This window comes from Bombina bombina, chromosome 5 (assembly GCF_027579735.1).
Source record: "Bombina bombina isolate aBomBom1 chromosome 5, aBomBom1.pri, whole genome shotgun sequence".
In the NCBI taxonomy this organism is placed as follows: domain Eukaryota; kingdom Metazoa; phylum Chordata; class Amphibia; order Anura; family Bombinatoridae; genus Bombina; species Bombina bombina.
This window is the reverse complement of record NC_069503.1, coordinates 134,393,118-134,405,685: the sequence shown is the minus strand read 5'-3', so window position 1 is coordinate 134,405,685 and position 12,568 is coordinate 134,393,118. Positions and strand designations below refer to the sequence as shown.

The 12,568-nt window shown below is 37.3% G+C and overlaps 1 protein-coding gene across 1 annotated transcript in view; it reads left to right on the top strand.

Annotated features, from left to right (window-relative positions):
- The window catches only part of MYO1G (myosin IG), a 793,301-nt gene that overhangs the window by 420,438 nt on the left and 360,295 nt on the right, over positions 1–12,568 (top strand). The gene's annotated exons all lie outside the window — the stretch shown is intronic.

Below are 12,568 nucleotides of genomic sequence, written 5' to 3'. Positions count from 1 at the left end.
TGGTATTACGAGTTTAAAAAAAGACGGCGTTTGCGGGCGATATGGTAGCATTGAGCTCCATACCGCAAACAAATACCAGCGCTGCTTTGAGCTGCTGTTACGTGCTCGTGCACGATTTCCCCATAGACAACAATGGGGAGAGCTGGCTAAAAAAAACCTTAACACCTGCAATCAGGGAGCGTAAAGCTCCGTAATGCAGCCCTATTGATGTCTATGGGGAATTTTTTTTTATGTTTAAACCTAACACCCTAACATAAACCCTGAGTCTAAACACCCCTAATCTGCTGCCCCCGACATCGCTGACACCTACATTACTGTTATTAACCACTAATCTGCCGCCCCAATGTTGCCGACACCTACATCATTTTATTAACCCCTAATCTGCTGCCCCCAACGTCTCCACCACCTACCTACACTTATTAACCCCTAATCTGCTGCCCCAAAAATCGCTACAATCTAAATTACTGTTATTAACCCCTAATCTACTGTCCCAAAATCGCCGCCACCTAACTACACTTATTAAACCCTAATCTGCTGCTCCCAATGTCGCCGCCACTATACTAAAGTTATTAACCCCTAAACCTAACCCTAACGTAACCCTAACCCTAACACCCACTAACTTTAACATAATTAAAATAATTTCAAATAAAAATTACAATGAATACCTAAATTATTCCTATTTAAAACTAAATCAATACTTACCTGTAAAATAAAACCTAAGCTAGCTACAATATTACTAATAGTTATATTGTATCTATCTTAGATTTTATTTTTATTTCACAGGTAAGTTTGTATTTATTTTAACTAGGTAGATTAGTTATTAAATAGTTATTAACTATTTAATAACTACCTAGTTAAAATAAATACAAATTTACCTGTAAAATAAAACCTAACCTGTCTTACAGTAAAACCTAACATTACACTAAAATTAAATAAATTACATTAATCAAATACAATTAACTAAATTACAAAAAAATAAACACTAAATTACACAAAATAAAAAAGAAATGATCAAATATTTAAACTAATTACGCCTAATCTAATAGCCCTATCAAAATAAAAAAGCCCCCAAAATAATAAAACCCCTAACCTAAACTAAACTGCCAATAGCCCTTAAAAGGGCCTTTTGCGGGGCATTGCCCCAAATATATCAGCTCTTTTACCTGGCAAATAAAAATACAAACATCCCCCCAACAGTAAAACCCACCACCCACACAACCAACCCCCCCAAATAAAATTCTATCTAAAAAACCTAAGCTCCCCATTGCCCTGAAAAGGGCATTTGGATGGGCATTGCCCTTAAATGGGCATTCAGCTCTTTTACATGCCCAAACCCTAAGCTAAAAATAAAATCCATCCAATAAACCCTTAATAAAACCTAACACTAACCCCCGAAGATCCACTTACAGTTTTGGAAGAGTGGACATCCATCCTCATCCAGCCGGCGAAGTCCTCATCCATTCGGCAAGAAGTCCTCAACGAAGCCGGGAGAAGTCTTCATCCAAGCGGCAAGAAGTCATAATCCAGGCGGGCAGAAGTCTTCATCCAGACGGCATCTTCTATCTTTATCCTTCCGGCGCGGAGTGGGTCCATCTTCAAGACATCCGGCGCAGAGCATCCTCTTCATACTGTCCCAGCTGTACACTGAATGTTCCCTTTAAGGGACGTCATCCAAGATGGCGTCCCTTGAATTCCGATTGGCTAATAGAATTCTATCAGCCAATAGGAATTAAAGGGTAAAAAATCCTATTGGCTGATGCAATCAGCCAATAGGATTGAGCTTCAGCCAATAGAATATGAGCTCAATCCTATTGGCTGAACGCCCTTTTAAGGGCAATGCCCATCCAAATGCCCTTTTCAGAGCAATGGGTAGCTTAGGTTTTTTAGATAGAATTTTATTTGGGGGGGTTGGTTGTGTGGGTGGTGGGTTTTACTGTTGGGAGGGATGTTTGTATTTTTATTTGCCAGGTAAAAGAGCTGATATCTTTGGGGCAATGCCCCGCAAAAGGCCCTTTTAAGGGCTATTGGCAGTTTAGTTTAGGCTAGGGGTTTTATTATTTTGGGGGGCTTTTTATTTTGATAGGGCTATTAGATTAGGAGTAATTAGTTAAAATATTTGATCATTTCTTTTTTATTTTGTGTAATTTAGTGTTTATTTTTTTTGTAATTTAGTTAATTGTATTTGATTAATGTAATTTATTTAATTTTAGTGTAATGTTAGGTTTTACTGTAAGACAGGTTAGGTTTTATTTTACAGGTAAATTTGTATTTATTTTAACTAGGTAGTTATTAAATAGTTAATAACTATTTAATAACTAATCTACCTAGTTAAAATAAATAAAAACTTACCTGTGAAATAAAAATAAAACCTAAGATAGATACAATATAACTATCTGGTGAACACATCTGGTGAGCCAATAACAAGAGGCATATATATGAAGCCACCAATCAGCAGCTAGTTCCTAAGCCTACCTAGTTTATACTTTTCAATAAACAACACCAAAGGAACAAAGTAAATAAGACAATAGAAGTACATGGAAAAGTTGTTTAAAATGTCATGATCTGTCTAAATCATAAACGTTTCATTTTGAGTATCCCTTTAAAGTAGTTGCCTAATTGTTGGGTAAAAATACTTGCAGCGACATCTTAGTTAAGGTCGCCGGCTGGCCAGTAACTATAATAGATATAGACAGACGCCCCTCTAAGGAGGGCAACTGTAGTCACCTGCCTACTCTGCCTTTTTATAAATCCAGCCCTGGGTATGCTAAGGTTTTCATGTATTAGCCAAAAATCACTGCCCCAGGGTCACTATTAAGTGCTCTCCTCCTATAACCAAGCTCCCTGTGATGCACAGAGAAGGTGGGATTCTAAAAAATATATTTAAAAATAAAATATACTAGTGCAATTATACAGAAATGAGGTTTCACCAGTTCTTATTCTCCTTCCTTGGACATATTACAGCACTTTATTGTAGAATTAGTGTGGAAGGCATAATATTTTAACTACTTAACCTCTTCCACCGACAGCTGCAGTGCTTTTTACTCCAATGCTGTCTGACGTCTGTGGCAGCTAAGGGGTTAAAGGGTAGGTACTGTAGCCATGGGGTAATACTGTTAACTCCATTCAGTTAGAAGAATATTTTAACTTACACGAATCATATAATGAAAAGAGAGAAAAACAAACTACACTGGTTATCAGCATTCACTTCTACAAAATAGTTCAGTAAATGAAAAAGATGCTTCTTTTGCCTGAATGAGAATTTAGTCAGAGCACAGCATCAAGATATAGTGACACAAAGTGACAACACATTAAGGATGTCTCCTTTTCTTTTCATCAATAAATCCACCAGGAATTAAGAACTTGTGCATTGTTTGTTTAAAGATTCATATAACACTTTTCAGAAGCCTTTAAATTGTGCTCACCCTGGCAAATCTGTCACCATGTAAACGCAGAGGTCATACATCAAGGTTATGTTGTTTGAAAGTATAAAGAAGAAAAAGAGAAACCAGAATTCAAAACATGGCTGCTTAACTATTTTTAAAATCCAGATGGGGTGGTCACTATGGCAACGCAACCTGTAATATTTTTTTTTCCTGTATTTTTAGCCAATGACAGGGCACTACCTGACAGATTATAGTTTAAAATGGTTTATTATAGGATTTTAAAGGAACGTTTTTTTTTATTTAAAGAGAATTTATATAATCTACATAAAAAAGCAATATTAAAACATTGTATTTATTTATTTTTGTTGTCTGCTAGAAAAAAGCTAATAAAATGTATCATTTGTGATTTTACTGAATGATAGTGTGAGCTTATCCCTATCAAGTTAGTGTCCATTCCTTCTGTCTGTGCTCATTCCTTATGTCTGTGTCCATTCCTTATGTTTGTTCCCATTCCTTCTGTCTGTGCTCATTCCTTATATCTGTTAGTTCCCATTCCTTTTGTCTGCACCATTCCTTATGTCTGTGCCCATTCCATCTGTCTGTGTTCATTCCTTATATCTGTTAGTGTCCATTCTCTCTGCCTGTGTTCATTTCTTATGTCTGTTAGTTCTCATTGTCTGTGCTCATTTCTTGGCTGATTGTCATGTCTGATTGTCTTCATTACCTAGGTCTGTTAGTGTTCATTCATTATCTATGTGCTTATTACTCCTGTTTATGTTCTTTCCTTTGGTCTAGTAGTGTTGATTAATTTTGTTTATTTGAGCTCATTCCCTCTATCTGTTAGTGTTCATTACTTCTTTCTTTTCTTTGCATATTACTTCTGTCTGTGCTCATTCCTTCTGTCTGTTAGTTCTCATTGTCTGTGTTCTTTCCTTCTGTCAGTATTCATTCCATCTGTCACTATGTGCTCATTACGTCTGTCTATTAGTGTTCATTGCTTCTGTCTGCTTATGCTCAGTGCTTCTGTATGTTTGTGCTTATTCCTTATGTCTGTCAGTATTCATTCCTTCTGTCTGTTAGTGTTCATTCCTTATTTGTTAGTTTTCATTCCTCCTATCTGTTAGTACTCATTCATTGTCTGCTTGTGTTCATTCCTTTTGCCAGTTAGTATTCATTCCTTTTGTTTGTTAGTGTTCATTCCCTCTGTTTCTTAATGTTCATTCATTGTCTGTGCTCATTCCTTCTGACTATTAGTGTGTGTTCATTGTGCTCCATTTGTGTCAGGGTGCCAGGAATCAGACTGAGATGAGAAGTGCAAAAATAATCACACCTTTATTAATAACAAAAAAATAATAAAAAGTCCACAAGTCAAATAACAAGCAAGGAGTCAAAACCAGAGCTGGTAGTCAGACGAGCCGAGTCAGGAGCCAAAGCGAATAGTCAGACGCGCCGGAATCAGGAACAAGGAAAACAGCAGAGTCAGGAACAAGCCAGGGATCAGGAACCAGGAAGGACGTCAGACAGCCAGGTAATACACAGGGACTCTCACAAACAGGTCTGAGAAAACGCAAAGGCAAAGCATACTGAACAGAGGCCCTTTAAATGATAAGTGATGACATTACAATTCTGAGACTGCATCCTGTCTCACACAGATGATGCACACCAGTCTGGCCATAAAAGGAAGTGCAGGAAATGAGCAGCATCCCCCACAATGCACTATAGTCAGCAAGAGAGGTGAGTAAAATGGCTGCCAGCAGCACATGGCAAACAAAACAGGGAAAAAAACCTTACAGTACCCTCCCCTCAACGACCCCTCCCCCACGGGAGGACAAAAGGCTTATTGGGGAAACGGGCATGGAAGGCACGAAGGAGGGCAGGAGCATGAACATCAGAGGACGGAACCCAAGAACGCTCCTTCGGACCGTAGCCCCTCCAATGGGTAGATTAGGTTTTACTTTATTTTTATTTTGTGGCTTTGGGGGGTGGGGGTTTGTATACTGTTAGGGGGTGTTTGATTTTCTTTTTTTAGCAAAAGAGCTGTTAACATTAAGGCAATGCCCCACAAAAGGCCCTTTTAAGGGCCCTTGGTAGTTTATTATAGATTAGGGTTTTTTTTTATTTTGGGGTGTTTTTTTTTTTTTAAAGGTTCATAGAATAGGAATCATTTTTATTGTTTTGAATATTTTCATTGTTATTTTTTTTGTAATGGTAGGTTTTTCTATTTTTTATAATTTTAGTGTTTTTTATTTTTTGTAATGTTAGGTTTTAGTGTAAGGCAGCTTAGGTTTTATTTCACAGGTAAGTTTGTATTTATTTTAACTTGGTAGTTAGTAAATAGTTATTAACTATTTACTAACTAGTCTACCTAGTTAAAATAAATACAAACTTACCTGTGAAATAAAACCTAGTGCCTACACTAAAACTAACATTACAAATAAAACACTAAAATTATAAAAAAATAGAAAAACCTACCATTACAAAAAAAATAACAATGAAAATATTCAAAACAATAAAATGATTCCTATTCTATGAACCTTTAAAAAAAAAAAACACCCAAAAAAAAAAAAACCCTAATCTATAATAAACTACCAAGGGCCCTTAAAAGGGCCTTTTGTGGGGCATTGCCTTAATGTTAACAGCTCTTTTGCTAAAAAAGAAAATCAAACACCCCCTAACAGTATACAAACCCCCACCCCCCAAAGCCACAAAATAAAAATAAAGTAAAACCTAATCTACCCATTGGAGGGGCTACGGTCCGAAGGAGCGTTCTTGGGTTCCGTCCTCTGATGTTCATGCTCCTGCCCTCCTTCGTGCCTTCCATGCCCGTTTCCCCAATAAGCCTTTTGTCCTCCCGTGGGGGAGGGGTCGTTGAGGGGAGGGTACTGTAAGGTTTTTTTCCCTGTTTTGTTTGCCATGTGCTGCTGGCAGCCATTTTACTACCCTCTCTTGCTGACTATAGTGCATTGTGGGGGATGCTGCTCATTTCCTGCACTTCCTTTTATGGCCAGACTGGTGTGCATCATCTGTGTGAGACAGGATGCAGTCTCAGAATTGTAATGTCATCACTTATCATTTAAAGGGCCTCTGTTCAGTATGCTTTGCCTTTGCGTTTTCTCAGACCTGTTTGTGAGAGTCCCTGTGTATTACCTGGCTGTCTGACGTCCTTCCTGGTTCCTGATCCCTGGCTTGTTCCTGACTCTGCTGTTTTCCTTGTTCCTGATTCCGGCGCGTCTGACTATTCGCTTTGGCTCCTGACTCGGCTCGTCTGACTACCAGCTCTGGTTTTGACTCCTTGCTTGTTATTTGACTTGTGGACTTTTTATTATTTTTTGTTATTAATAAAGGTGTGATTATTTTTGCACTTCTCATCTCAGTCTGATTCCTGGCACCCTGACACAAATGGAGCACAATGAACACACACTAATAGTCAGAAGGAATGAGCACAGACAATGAATGAACATTAAGAAACAGAGGGAATGAACACTAACAAACAAAAGGAATGAATACTAACTGGCAAAAGGAATGAACACAAGCAGACAATGAATGAGTACTAACAGATAGGAGGAATGAAAACTAACAAATAAGGAATGAACACTAACAGACAGAAGGAATGAATACTGACAGACATAAGGAATAAGCACAAACATACAGAAGCACTGAGCATAAGCAGACAGAAGCAATGAACACTAATAGACAGACGTAATGAGCACATAGTGACAGATGGAATGAATACTGACAGAAGGAAAGAACACAGACAATGAGAACTAACAGACAGAAGGAATGAGCACAGACAGAAGTAATATGCAAAGAAAAGAAAGAAGTAATGAACACTAACAGATAGAGGGAATGAGCTCAAATAAACAAAATTAATCAACACTACTAGACCAAAGGAAAGAACATAAACAGGAGTAATAAGCACATAGATAATGAATGAACACTAACAGACCTAGGTAATGAAGACAATCAGACATGACAATCAGCCAAGAAATGAGCACAGACAATGAGAACTAACAGACATAAGAAATGAACACAGGCAGAGAGAATGGACACTAACAGATATAAGGAATGAACACAGACAGATGGAATGGGCACAGACATAAGGAATGGTGCAGACAAAAGGAATGGGAACTAACAGATATAAGGAATGAGCACAGACAGAAGGAATGGGAACAAACATAAGGAATGGACACAGACATAAGGAATGAGCACAGACAGAAGGAATGGACACTAACTTGATAGGGATAAGCTCACACTATCATTCAGTAAAATCACAAATGATACATTTTATTAGCTTTTTTCTAGCAGACAACAAAAATAAATAAATACAATGTTTTAATATTGCTTTTTTATGTAGATTATATAAATTCTCTTTAAATAAAAAAAAACGTTCCTTTAAAATCCTATAATAAACCATTTTAAACTATAATCTGTCAGGTAGTGCCCTGTCATTGGCTAAAAATACAGGAAAAAAAAATATTACAGGTTGCGTTGCCATAGTGACCACCCCATCTGGATTTTAAAAATAGTTAAGCAGCCATGTTTTGAATTCTGGTTTCTTTTTTCTTCTTTATACTTTCAAACAACATAACCTTGATGTATGACCTCTGCGTTTACATGGTGACAGATTTGCCAGGGTGAGCACAATTTAAAGGCTTCTGAAAAGTGTTATATGAATCTTTAAACAAACAATGCACAAGTTCTTAATTCCTGGTGGATTTATTGATGAAAAGAAAAGGAGACATCCTTAATGTGTTGTCACTTTGTGTCACTATATCTTGATGCTGTGCTCTGACTAAATTCTCATTCAGGCAAAAGAAGCATCTTTTTCATTTACTGAACTATTTTGTAGAAGTGAATGCTGATAACCAGTGTAGTTTGTTTTTCTCTCTTTTCATTATATGATTCGTGTAAGTTAAAATATTCTTCTAACTGAATGGAGTTAACAGTATTACCCCATGGCTACAGTACCTACCCTTTAACCCCTTAGCTGCCACAGACGTCAGACAGCATTGGAGTAAAAAGCACTGCAGCTGTCGGTGGAAGAGGTTAAGTAGTTAAAATATTATGCCTTCCACACTAATTCTACAATAAAGTGCTGTAATATGTCCAAGGAAGGAGAATAAGAACTGGTGAAACCTCATTTCTGTATAATTGCACTAGTATATTTTATTTTTAAATATATTTTTTAGAATCCCACCTTCTCTGTGCATCACAGGGAGCTTGGTTATAGGAGGAGAGCACTTAATAGTGACCCTGGGGCAGTGATTTTTGGCTAATACATGAAAACCTTAGCATACCCAGGGCTGGATTTATAAAAAGGCAGAGTAGGCAGGTGACTACAGTTGCCCTCCTTAGAGGGGCGTCTGTCTATATCTATTATAGTTACTGGCCAGCCGGCGACCTTAACTAAGATGTCGCTGCAAGTATTTTTACCCAACAATTAGGCAACTACTTTAAAGGGATACTCAAAATGAAACGTTTATGATTTAGACAGATCATGACATTTTAAACAACTTTTCCATGTACTTCTATTGTCTTATTTACTTTGTTCCTTTGGTGTTGTTTATTGAAAAGTATAAACTAGGTAGGCTTAGGAACTAGCTGCTGATTGGTGGCTTCATATATATGCCTCTTGTTATTGGCTCACCAGATGTGTTCACCAGATAGTTATATTGTATCTATCTTAGGTTTTATTTTTATTTCACAGGTAAGTTTTTATTTATTTTAACTAGGTAGATTAGTTATTAAATAGTTATTAACTATTTAATAACTACCTAGTTAAAATAAATACAAATTTACCTGTAAAATAAAACCTAACCTGTCTTACAGTAAAAACCTAACATTACACTAAAATTAAATAAATTACATTAATCAAATACAATTAACTAAAATTACAAAAAAAATAAACACTAAATTACACAAAATAAAAAGAAATGATCAAATATTTTAACTAATTACTCCTAATCTAATAGCCCTATCAAAATAAAAAGCCCCCCAAATAATAAAACCCCTAGCCTAAACTAAACTGCCAATAGCCCTTAAAAGGGCCTTTTGCGGGGCATTGCCCAAAGATATCAGCTCTTTTACCTGGCAAATAAAAATACAAACATCCCTCCCAACAGTAAAAACCCACCACCCACACAACCAACCCCCAAATAAAATTCTATCTAAAAAACCTAAGCTACCCATTGCTCTGAAAAGGGCATTTGGATGGGCATTGCCCTTAAAGGGCGTTCAGCCAATAGGATTGAGCTCATATTCTATTGGCTGAAGCTCAATCCTATTGGCTGATTGCATCAGCCAATAGGATTTTTTACCCTTTAATTCCTATTGGCTGATAGAATTCTATTAGCCAATCGGAATTCAAGGGACGCCATCTTGGATGTCCCTTAAAGGGAACATTCAGTGTACAGCTGGGACAGTATGAAGAGGATGCTCTGCGCCGGATGTCTTGAAGATGGACCCACTCCGCGCCGGAAGGATAAAGATAGAAGATGCCGTCTGGATGAAGACTTCTGCCCGCCTGGATTATGACTTCTTGCCGCTTGGATGAAGACTTCTCCCGGCTTCGTTGAGGACTTCTTGCCGAATGGATGAGGACTTCGCCGGCTGGATGAGGATGGATGTCCACTCTTCCAAAACTGTAAGTGGATCTTCGGGGGTTAGTGTTAGGTTTTATTAAGGGTTTATTGGATGGATTTTATTTTTAGCTTAGGGTTTGGGCATGTAAAAGAGCTGAATGCCCATTTAAGGGCAATGCCCATCCAAATGCCCTTTTCAGGGCAATGGGGAGCTTAGGTTTTTTAGATAGAATTTTATTTGGGGGGGTTGGTGTTGTGTGGGTGGTGGGTTTTACTGTTGGGGGGATGTTTGTATTTTTATTTGCCAGGTAAAAGAGCTGATATATTTGGGGCAATGCCCCGCAAAAGGCCCTTTTAAGGGCTATTGGCAGTTTAGTTTAGGTTAGGGGTTTTATTATTTTGGGGGCTTTTTTATTTTGATAGGGCTATTAGATTAGGCGTAATTAGTTTAAATATTTGATCATTTCTTTTTTATTTTGTGTAATTTAGTGTTTTATTTTTTTGTAATTTAGTTAATTGTATTTGATTAATGTAATTTATTTAATTTTAGTGTAATGTTAGGTTTTACTGTAAGACAGGTTAGGTTTTATTTTTACAGGTAAATTTGTATTTATTTTAACTAGGTAGTTATTAAATAGTTAATAACTATTTAATAACTAATCTACCTAGTTAAAATAAATACAAACTTACCTGTGAAATAAAAATAAAATCTAAGATAGATACAATATAACTATTAGTAATATTGTAGCTAGCTTAGGTTTTATTTTACAGGTAAGTATTGATTTAGTTTTAAATAGGATAATTTAGGTATTCATTGTAATTTTTATTTTGAAATTATTTTAATTATGTTAAAGTTAGTGGGTGTTAGGGTTAGGGTTACGTTAGGGTTAGGTTTAGGGGTTAATAACTTTAGTATAGTGGCGGCGACATTGGGAGCAGCAGATTAGGGTTTAATAAGTGTAGTTAGTGGCGGCGATTTTGGGACAGTAGATTAGGGGTTAATAACAGTAATTTAGATTGTAGCGATTTTTGGGGCAGCAGATTAGGGGTTAATAAGTGTAGGTAGGTGGTGGAGACGTTGGGGGCAGCAGATTAGGGGTTATAAAATGATGTAGGGTCGGCAACATTGGGGCGGCAGATTAGTGGTTAATAAACAGTAATGTAGGTGTCAGCGATGTCGGGGGCAGCAGATTAGGGGTGTTTAGACTCAGGGTTTATGTTAGGGTGTTAGGTTTAAACATAAAAAAAAATTCCCCATCAGACATCAATAGGGCTGCATTACGGAGCTTTACGCTCCCTGATTGCAGGTGTTAAGGTTTTTTTTTAGCCAGCTCTCCCCATTGTTGTCTATGGGGAAATCGTGCACGAGCACGTAACAGCAGCTCAAAGCAGCGCTGGTATTTGTTTGCGGTATGGAGCTCAATGCTACCATATCGCCCGCAAACGCCGTCTTTTTTTAAACTCGTAATACCAGCGCTATAGGGAGAGAAATACCGCTGAAAATGCTGCGGTCGTTGATTTCACTATAGCGCTCAAAACTCATAATCTGGCTGATAATAAATAATTTCTATGAAATGGTATGAATTTTAAAATATTATACGAAAACGATATAAGGATTACATGTGGAAGTGCAGATGAGCCAGAATTTAGTTAATACCAGTTATTTTCAATTATTTTTGATATTGATTATATTTCTATTAAGGGACATTATACTCATATGCTAAGTCACTTGAAAGTGATGCAGTATAACTGTAAAAAGCTGACAGGAAATATTACTGAGCATCTCAATGTAAAAAAGGAAGATAATTTACCTCACACAATTTCCTCAGCTCTCCAGAGTAAGTGCTGTGTAAAAAGTTATCTTTAAGCTGCTGTCCAGCTACAGGTAAAAAAAAATAAAAAATGAAGAAATGAACAGCGCCAATCAGCATTAGCAGTGCTGAGGTCATGAACTCTTTTACTGTGAGCTCATGAGATTTCACTTAACTCTCATGAGATTTCATAGTAAACTTCCTTAAACTGAATAGGGAAATAACATGAGTGTGCACAAAGCTCACTCCCTTCCCTGTCCCGGGACAGACATATCTGGTTTGCTGTTTAAAGTCCTTTGCAATGGGGTTTGAATTCTTAGGATATTTTGAGGTTAAAAACAAAATTTATGCTTACCTGATAAATTTATTTCTCTTGTGGTGTATCAAGTCCACGGATCATCCATTACTTGTGGGATATTCTCCTTCCCAACAGGAAGCTGCAAGAGGATCACCACAGCAGAGCTGTCTATATAGCTCCCCCTAACTGCCACTACCAGTCTTTCTACCGAAGACAAGCAAGAGAAAGGAGAAACTATAGGTGCAGTGGTGACTGTAGTTTAAAAATAAAAAAACACCTGCCTTAAAATGACAGGGCGGGCCGTGGACTGGATACACCACAAGAGAAATAATTTATCAGGTAAGCATAAATTTTGTTTTCTCTTGTAAGGTGTATCCAGTCCACGGATCATCCATTACTTGTGGGATACCATACCAAAGCTATAGGACATGGATGAAGGGAGGGACAAGGCAGGCGCTTAAACGGAAGGCACCACTGCCTGCAAGACCTTTCTCC